The following is an 8,829-nucleotide window of genomic DNA, read 5'->3' as shown; positions in this document are numbered from 1 at the left end:
CCGGAACGAAGAGCCAGATCGGTTTTCAGATGGTATCCGAAACCAGAAACCAGATCGAAGAGACGGGCTGGATTGTAACCGGTAGGCAATTAGAGGCCTACGAATCTAGCCTAGTACGTAGACATATTTTTGGGAGCCAGTGTCAGTCGCTCGTATGAGCATTGAAGTACTTGTTTGTACTTTTGTTAGTCCTATCAGGGACTTGTATAAAAGTTCTCACTAAGCACATTGTATGTACACAGAGTGAAATGCTTGGCCACATTAGAGATGCAAAATCACCGAAGGTGGCCTGGGAAAATCTCTGGAAGATTTTCGCCGCAAGTACCACGGTCCAGAAGTTGTAGCTACGACAAGACCTCCACAACATTCGGCAAAGGAACATGTCCGTCACCGACTACACCACCACGATCAAGGATATCAACAACGCGCTCAGGTCTATCAATGTGATGGTGCACGGAGACGAGATGGTCCATATTTGCCTCAATGGTCTAGCACAATGGTACGGGCCAATCCAGACGGCAATTTGCACCCCGGAGAAACCATTGTCCTTCTTTGACCTACAATCGATGTTCATGGTCGAAGAAAACCACACGAATGGGTCGATGACCATTCAATCGGACAGCCAGATGTTGTACACGGCGGCGAATCGGCCCCATGGACGTGGAGGACGAGGTGGGTCGGCACGCAATAGCATCGACCGATAAGAGGAGAACCGGAGACATGGAGATAGTGCTGACAGCAATTTCGAACCCTCCACAAGCAAGGGGAGTCAAAGCGGCATTGGAAATAGGCAATCAAAGGCGGACACGGAATGATGGTATTGTGGCAAGAAAGCCCACAAAGAGAGCAAGTGTTAGAAGAAGCGCGTTGATCCGGATAAATCCGGATCAGGCAAGACTGGACAAGGGAACTAGCAAAGCTCGCACTACGTTGAAGCTCGCACTACGCCGAAGGATAGGAAGGATCTGGAACCGGTAAGGCCGGAGAAAGGCCAGCCTTTGTGATGAAGCCCAAAGCGAACTTGATGAAGAAGACCACTTTCGGATAAGAGGAAGTGTGGTACGTTGACTCTGGAGCGTCTAACCACATGATGAGCCACGAAGAGTGGTTCTCATTTTTGGAAAAGCCGGAGCAATCGGGAGTTGTCGAAACCGGAGATGACACTCCTCACCCGATTGTGCATGTCGGAGAAGTTCCCTTAAGTCATGTCGGACAAAAAGGGAAGCGTATGAGCGTGCTTCACGTTCCACGTTCCACGTTCCAACAATCACAAGGAACCTAGTGTCGGTCGGGTACATCGTCAACCAGGGGATGCAGGTGCGGTTTACGCACCTCGGGTGCTTCATTGCGGAAGAGGGCCGGATAATCGCACAAGGGTGCTGGGACAGGAGGATGTTCATTCCCAAGACCAACGACGTAGCCACCGCTTTGTTTGCAAAGGGTAAGAAGATCGAGTCGGATATCGATCTGTGGCGCAAGTGGATCGGCCATGTCAATTACTAGAGGCTTCAAGACCTACAATCGAAACAAGTTGTTTTCAAATTGCCGAAATTCAATGGTCGTAAGGCCCAAATATGTGAAGCCTGCCAACTTGGGAAGCAATACTGGCTTCCGTTGTCGTGAAGATTTCCGGCTATAGTGTGAAACCGGGGTGGAATGGGCAAGTCAGTGGTGTGCAACATGTGCACATGTATAGTAGGAAAATGGTGTATAGAAGAAGGGGGGGTATTTATCCCACATTGTAATGTCCCTCCCTCCTTGGGCTATAAAAAGAAGGGAGGGGTCACTTGTGAAGGGGTTGCCTATTTTTGAGTGAGAGAGGTATACCACTTAGGTCAACGGTCTCTATTCGGTTTAGGGTTTCTTCATCTTCTTCTTACTTAGGAGGTTAGGGTTTCTTGTAGCCGTTGGGTTTTGGCCTATGCCGCCATGGATGTATTCGTTTGTGGATTCATAATTTAACTTGCTTGTGTATCTTATCTTCTTGAGGGATCTTACCTCCGTCTATTCTATGTTTATGTGCTATTCTTCCTCTTCTCCTCTTGAGCTAAGCTTCCATTTTGTGTCTTATTCCTTCTCCTCTACTCCCTAGTCCAAGACCCCCGTGGTCCTGCCTCGGATCCTACACGTACTCGCGTAATATCGCGACATCTTTGGTGAACCCGACGTGAAGAGGCGGCAAGGGAGGATGGAGATGGAAGACGAAGACTTCGACTTTGCGGAGGTGATGGCGAAAATTGTGATGGATGCCCGACGGAAGAAGGTGAGGCAAGATGCGGCTCAACAAGCCATCGAGAGGGTGGTCGATCGAGTTAGCCGATTCAACGGGGACAATGCCCCGAGGTTCTTGGAAGTGTACAATGCCGAGATGATGAAGAGGGGCGTGGACGAAGCGATGCGGGTAGAATATTTTCGTCGAGTGGCGGCCGTATCGGTGCACAAAGAGATCAAGGAGCTTCAAGAAGCTCACGAGTCGTGGGAGTCCTTTGAGGGAGCTCTATTGGAGGCGTACGGATACAAGAAACCGGAGTGGGTATGCTGGCAAACCCGATGGGGAGCGGACGGCAACAATGTGGCCCGCGAGCGGTAGAGAAGAGAGGGCGGTGAGTGGCTATGCACTACCGCCGGAAGAGAGCTCGACGCATGATCAACCGGAGGAGTATGACCTAGAGGCGTTGGTATGGGAGGCGTGCGAGAGCGTGAAGGCAAAGTTCGAAGCCAAATAAGGGCTTATTGTGGAGTCGGGCCGAAGACGATCGGAGGATGTGGAGTAACAAGCCTCCCTATGCAGAGGCCTTAAGAACGTGCAACGATGACGACGACGTGGGAGAGGGTGCGGAGCAAGCGACTCTCTCGTCTTACGGAAAAGGGACGACCATGGATGAGGTCGGTGACTACGAAGCGGGGAGCGCCACTTCAAGAGTGGGCGGAGGATTCGAGACACGGTGGCCCGAAACATCAAGCGGGGAGGAGACGAGTGGTGGTGCTGGGACCATACCCACACCGATTCTAGAGACTCCGACGTCCAGCCCGAGAGCCGGTGTGAGACCTAGAGTGACGAACGGTGGTGGCGGCAAGGCGGGCAACCAAGACGACGGCAAGGAAATCGAGGAAGAGGAGGCGGCAAGCGTAATCGAGGCTTCTGCGATTGGAGACGGGGTAGCCACGAACAACGACGTACGAATGGAGGTGGCTACAGACATAACGAGTGGCGGTGCCGGGATCTTACCCGCACCTGTTCTAGAGACTCCGGCATCCGGCCCGAAAGCCGGTGTGAGACCTAGAGTGATGGACGGTGGTGGCGGCAAGGCGGGTGACGGAAACGAAGAGGAGGATGCGAGGCCCAGAACAGGCATATACGAAAGGATCGAAGGGGAGGCCGAGAGCGGCAACAAGGAGAGAGTCGGGAACCGACCCGACCGAAAGGCGAACCGGGAAAAGAATGAAGCGGGGGCTGGTCAACCAGGCCCGAACCGAAGAAGAGCCGGCAAGACCAGAAGTGTTCAGTCGACCCCTTACCAGCCGGTTACGATTATGGAAGGAAGTCGACCAAACTAGAACATGATCGGCCGGGACCGAACCGGGCAAGGACCAAGCCGGCATGATTGGAGATCGGGGAGGACGAGTCGCAACACATGGTGGGAGCCAGTGAGCGTGAGAAGGAGGCCAAGCGAACATGATGACTATGGTTCCGTGAAAGACCAAAAACGAGCGGCACCTTCCACACCTATTCTAGAGACTTTGGCGGTTGCGGATCAACGTAAGATCGGAGAGACAGCGGGTGGCGGCGAGGAGTCGGTTACCGGAGCGGATGAGATTACCGAAGCGGGTATCCGGTATGAAATAATGGACGAGCGGGGCCAAAACGGTAAGCCCGAGTCGGAACGGGCTACGACAACAAAGGGAGAAGAGGCCGACGCGGAGGTCCGGTCTACCGCAAGTGAAGGGCGTAAAATGAAGCATGCACTACGGCCGGCGAAGGGCCAAGAAGCAAGCATGCACCCGGAAGAGCGGCAATGAGTGACCGGCAACAACGGACCGGTCAAACCTTTCAGAGGCAAGCACGAGGCGAGAGACAGAACGGTAAGGTGCCTTGATCAGTGGATGAACGACGGGAGAGAAGGATGGTGCGTGCAGAACAAAGGGAAACACGCTGGGAAGAGAAAGCGCGTCTTTCTAGAGGGCATGCAAAGCCAAGTGGGCCAAGAGGGCACGAGTCAAGATGAAGCGGTAACGAGAGCCGCAAAGGACGCCGAAGCGGGGTACACCGGCACGGATGTCGGGATGGAGGTACGCTCTACCACGAGAGAGGATGTCAATCAAGGGAGAAGGGAGGAGCACATAATGGGGTCGCCTAAGGACCGAAGAATGAGCGCGCATTCGGGGAACGACAACGACGCATGGAAAGAGCCTACGGAAGGCGAGCGCGGGATGGAAGGAGTTGGCACAAGGCACTTGGGAGGAGGAGACAGCCGAACCGAAGGAGGGACACACGCGGTACGCGGAATCTAGTGTGAGATCGGAGTGACCGGGGACCCGATCGGAGGACATACGCAATGGACAAAGGAGGGGTGATCGGATCGGCAACGGGGTCTGGGAGGACCGATTTGGGAGGAAGGCGCGAATGTCGAATATGGCGAATCGGATGGAGCCGACGGTTTGGGGATGTACGACGGATTGGGAGGCTACGGCGGTTTGTGTGGAAGGGACGGGGATGCTCGAGGTGGAAGAAGAAGTCGAGCAAGGTCAACAAGGATTGCCGCGCAGGCAAGTTCTCGGAAGGAGGACAGGTGCAGTCCGGAAGTCGACAGATCGGGGCCGGTATGGAGCCGGCGAGACGGTCGGGTGCCGGTAAGGCGGAGGACCCGATTGATCACCGTCGCCGAAATCTCTGACCCTTTTCCTTTCTTGGCACATACCAGTGGATGTGCGGTTTGGTGGGGGTAGATGTCGTGAAGATTTCCAGCTATAGTGTGAAACTGGGGTGGAATGGGCAAGTCGGTGGTGTGCAACATGTGCAAATGTATAGTAGGAAAACGGTGTATAGAATATAGGGGGGGTATTTATCCCACATTGTAATGTCCCTCCCTCCTTGGGCTATAAAAAGAAGGGAGGGGTCACTTGTGAAGGGGTTGCCTATGTTTGACTAAGAGAGGTATACCACTTAGGTCAACGGTCTCTATTCGGTTTAGGGTTTCTTCATCTTCTTCTTACTTAGGAGGTTAGGGTTTCTTGTAGCCGTTGAGTTTTGGCCTATGTCGCCATGGATGTATTCGTTTGTGGATTCATAATTTAAATTGCTTGTGTATCTTGTCTTCTTGAGGGATCTTACCTCTGTCTATTCTATGTTTATGTGTTATTCTTCCTCTTCTCCTCTTGAGCTAAGCTTCCATTTTGTGTCTTATTCCTTCTCCTCTACTCCCTAGTCCAAGACCCCCATGGTCCCACCTCGGATCCTACACGTACTCGCGTAATATCGCGACACCGTTCCCCACCAAAAAAAACCAGAGCCGTAACAAGCTCGATCTAATACATTCGGATGTATGGGGACCGGCATAGAACGTTAGTCTTGGCGAGAGCCAATATTTTGTCTCCTTGATCGATGACTAAAGTCGACACACATCGAAATACCTAATCGGAAGGAAAAGCGAAGTTTTCGACTATTTCCGGAACTTGCAAAGTGTTGTGAAACGGGAAACGGAGAGGAAGATCAAGTGTCTACAGTTGGATGGCGGAAAAGAATACTTTTCTGGCAAATTCAACAGTTATCTGCAATAAAAGGGATTTTGGAGAGAATTCAGTTGCAGGTACACACCGGAACAAAACGGTGTCGTGAAAATCCGCCAGCTAGTGTGAATCGTGAGGCGGAACCGCCAGGGTTCTGGACCAGAAGGATTTAGGAGAGAATTCAGTTGCAGGTACACACCGGAACAAAACGGTGTCGTGAAAATCCGCCAGCTAGTGTGAATCGTGAGGCGGAACCGCCAGGGTTCTGGACCAGAAGGATTTAGGGCTGAATGATTTATGTACTTTAAGTTTTAAGACGAGATATTTCCCTCAAATAAGAGGAAGATAGTATGAGAAATTGAATAATACTTAATTATATTCATGCATAAGCAAATCTTCGAGTAAGAGAGTATGCAAGATCGAATAATGATTAATTATGTTTATGAGTAAGAACGCTTAGAGTAAGAGAGTATGAATAGCACTAAATTATATCTATACGTAAGCAAAACTTAAAGTAAGAGAGTATGAGAGAGGAAACATAAAGAGTTTTTATTACTAAATCATCCATATAATGGACTTATTTTGATACATGATTTTTTTATATCCCCCTTTAGGGTTAAGAGTATGAGAGAGAAAACATAAATCTTTTCTTCTTCAAATCCCTATCCATCCCCCCCCCCTTCTTCTTAAGAATAGCTCTTATTTATAGGGTTTCTATGGTTTACTTTATTTTTCTCCTAAACAAAAGCTTGTCTATATGAGTCGCGTTTTATTTCTATCATTATTTTATTTTTGTAAGTCCAAATTAGACAATAAGTTATTTTTGGAAAGCCCTTTGAGTTAGCTTTCTTATGGATCTTTTCTTGTCTAATTTGGACATCAGATGAGGAAATTATGAGCTTTTTTCTCTACCTTGCTCCTCAATTCCACGCCTTGCGTTCTTTTTGCTTTTTTCTTTTTTCTATTTCTATCTACTTTTGAAAAACCACTTCTACCTTACTATCTTTTCATCATTTATTACAAAAGTTGATTTTGCAATATTAGTTTATTTTGACCACTACTTTACTCTCTTTTGAGGGTGGTTTCGCACTATGTGTCGAAAATATCACGATAACGATGTGGCCGAAAGGAAGAACCGGTCGATTGTCGACGCGACACAGGTAATGCTGGAGGAGAAGAGCATGCCCAAGTTCTACTGGGCCGAAGCGGTTCGGACGGCTATCTACATCCAAAACCGGATCGGGGATAAGGTGTCAGCACATGAGTTGCATTCCGGGCGGAAGCCGAATTTAAGGCACCTTAAGATATTCGGTAGCATTGCATATGTGCATGTGCTGGATGAGAAGCGGAGAAAGTTGAACCCGAAGTCAAAGAAGTGCATCCTTTGTCGAATACGAGTGTATAATGGCTGTATTCACACTGTCCTGTTGGACAGCCCAAGTTTGGGCTATTTTTGTAAATAGCATAAAGGGCAGTTGCCCTAGGACAGTCACTATATAAAGTGACCTTGTAACCTTTAGAAATTGTTGTTGTTGTTATTGTTGTTGTAACTGTTGCTATTGAGAAATATAACATTTTTTTTGTGCCTATCTCTCTCTCTCTCTCTCGCTCTCTCTCTCTCCGTGTCTATATTGCTCATGCGCATAGGTTCTTCTTCATCAGAACGTTGCTTGCACTTCCGCATTGACGGCCTTGTCCCCAACATTTGGTATCAAAGCATTGGAGGTTCTTCAACCCGCTACCGGCCGTCATAGTACACCACACAACGTTTTGTTTTCGTTTTCTTTGAAGAACAGAGAAGGGAGAAGAAAAAACAAAAAGGCTCGCATCTCACTGTGTTAAATCACAAATTGGAGTAAGCCAGCCGGTTGTACTCTATTCCTGTGATTGTAACCGCTTGAGGGGAGCTCCTTGTGCAACAACCGACCCAATCATGCTTCATTTGGTTAAACAACATCCGAATAGGTCATCGGACACTATTCACCCGCTTGTTGTAACCACCCGCTATAGATTGGTCTCCTGGCAACAACCAAATTCGTGCTTCATTCGACTGATTGACATTCGGGAGGATCAATTGGATCCGTCCCTCTCGTCGTTGCAGTCATCCAAACCAGAATCGGCCCAAACAATCAGTTTCTTTGTAATCGGTATTCGGCATACAATCGGAAGCTAATCAGGCTCACTCTGACTCGGCAACATTCGAGAAGACCAGCCGATTCTATCCCTCAAGTTACCGGAGTCATTCCGAGCAAGTTTAGCAACAAGTATCCGAAACCAAATCGACTCGAGTTCAAAACCGACTAGAACGATATCAGGTGAGCCGACCGGTTGCACCCCACTAAGGTTCCCAGTTAACTCCGAACAGATTCTTACCAACCGAAACCGAAGCAGATGGCATCAACATCCGAGTCATCGGAGATGAGTCTAAGGAGGTTCGATGGTTCGAACTTCAACTTCTAGAAGGAACAAATGCAGGACTATCTCATAGTCAAGGGTCAGATAGACCCGATTAAGAATGAAAATCCTTTAGAAGCATACAAGGCAAACGAGTGGCTAAAGCTGGACAGAATTGTCCATGCCACAATTCAGATGCACCTGTCGGAGTCAGTGTACTTCATAGTGCAATCATGCTCGACAGCATTTGAATTATGGAAAACACTATTGGAAACTTATGAAAAGAAGGTCGCCGCAACGAAGATGTATCTGATCCGATGTCGCGAAGTTTTGCGCACGTGTGTTACTTGGGCGGGACCACGGGGGTCTTGGACTAGGGAGTACTCAAGGGATAGAGAAGACCCGAGGTTTGCTTTATGACAATACTACTTCCCGACCCCTTCCCGAGAAAGGTCTTGTTGCCCTTTGTTTTGTGAGGCCGGTGGCTCTCGTTGATCACGACTCGTCGACCTTCCGAGATCACCGCACGAGCCAAGTGACCAAATGGGTACAAGCAAGATGAGCATGCAACATGAACGCACAAGGGGACGATAACACAAACACGAATGTCTGTACGTCTTTATGAGGAGGAGAGGTGCATGGGCACGCCCGAACGCTCCCTCGTCACAAGACGTTGAACGTACGAGGGAGACACAAAACACATGCACA

The sequence above is a fragment of the Azolla caroliniana genome, unplaced genomic scaffold, assembly GCF_043228905.1.
Source record: "Azolla caroliniana isolate FFs.n. ecotype wild unplaced genomic scaffold, voAzoCaro1.0.p SCAF_7, whole genome shotgun sequence".
Taxonomy (NCBI): Eukaryota; Viridiplantae; Streptophyta; class Polypodiopsida; order Salviniales; family Salviniaceae; genus Azolla; species Azolla caroliniana.
The sequence above is the reverse complement of the archived record's forward strand: the minus strand, read 5'-3'. Positions refer to the sequence as shown.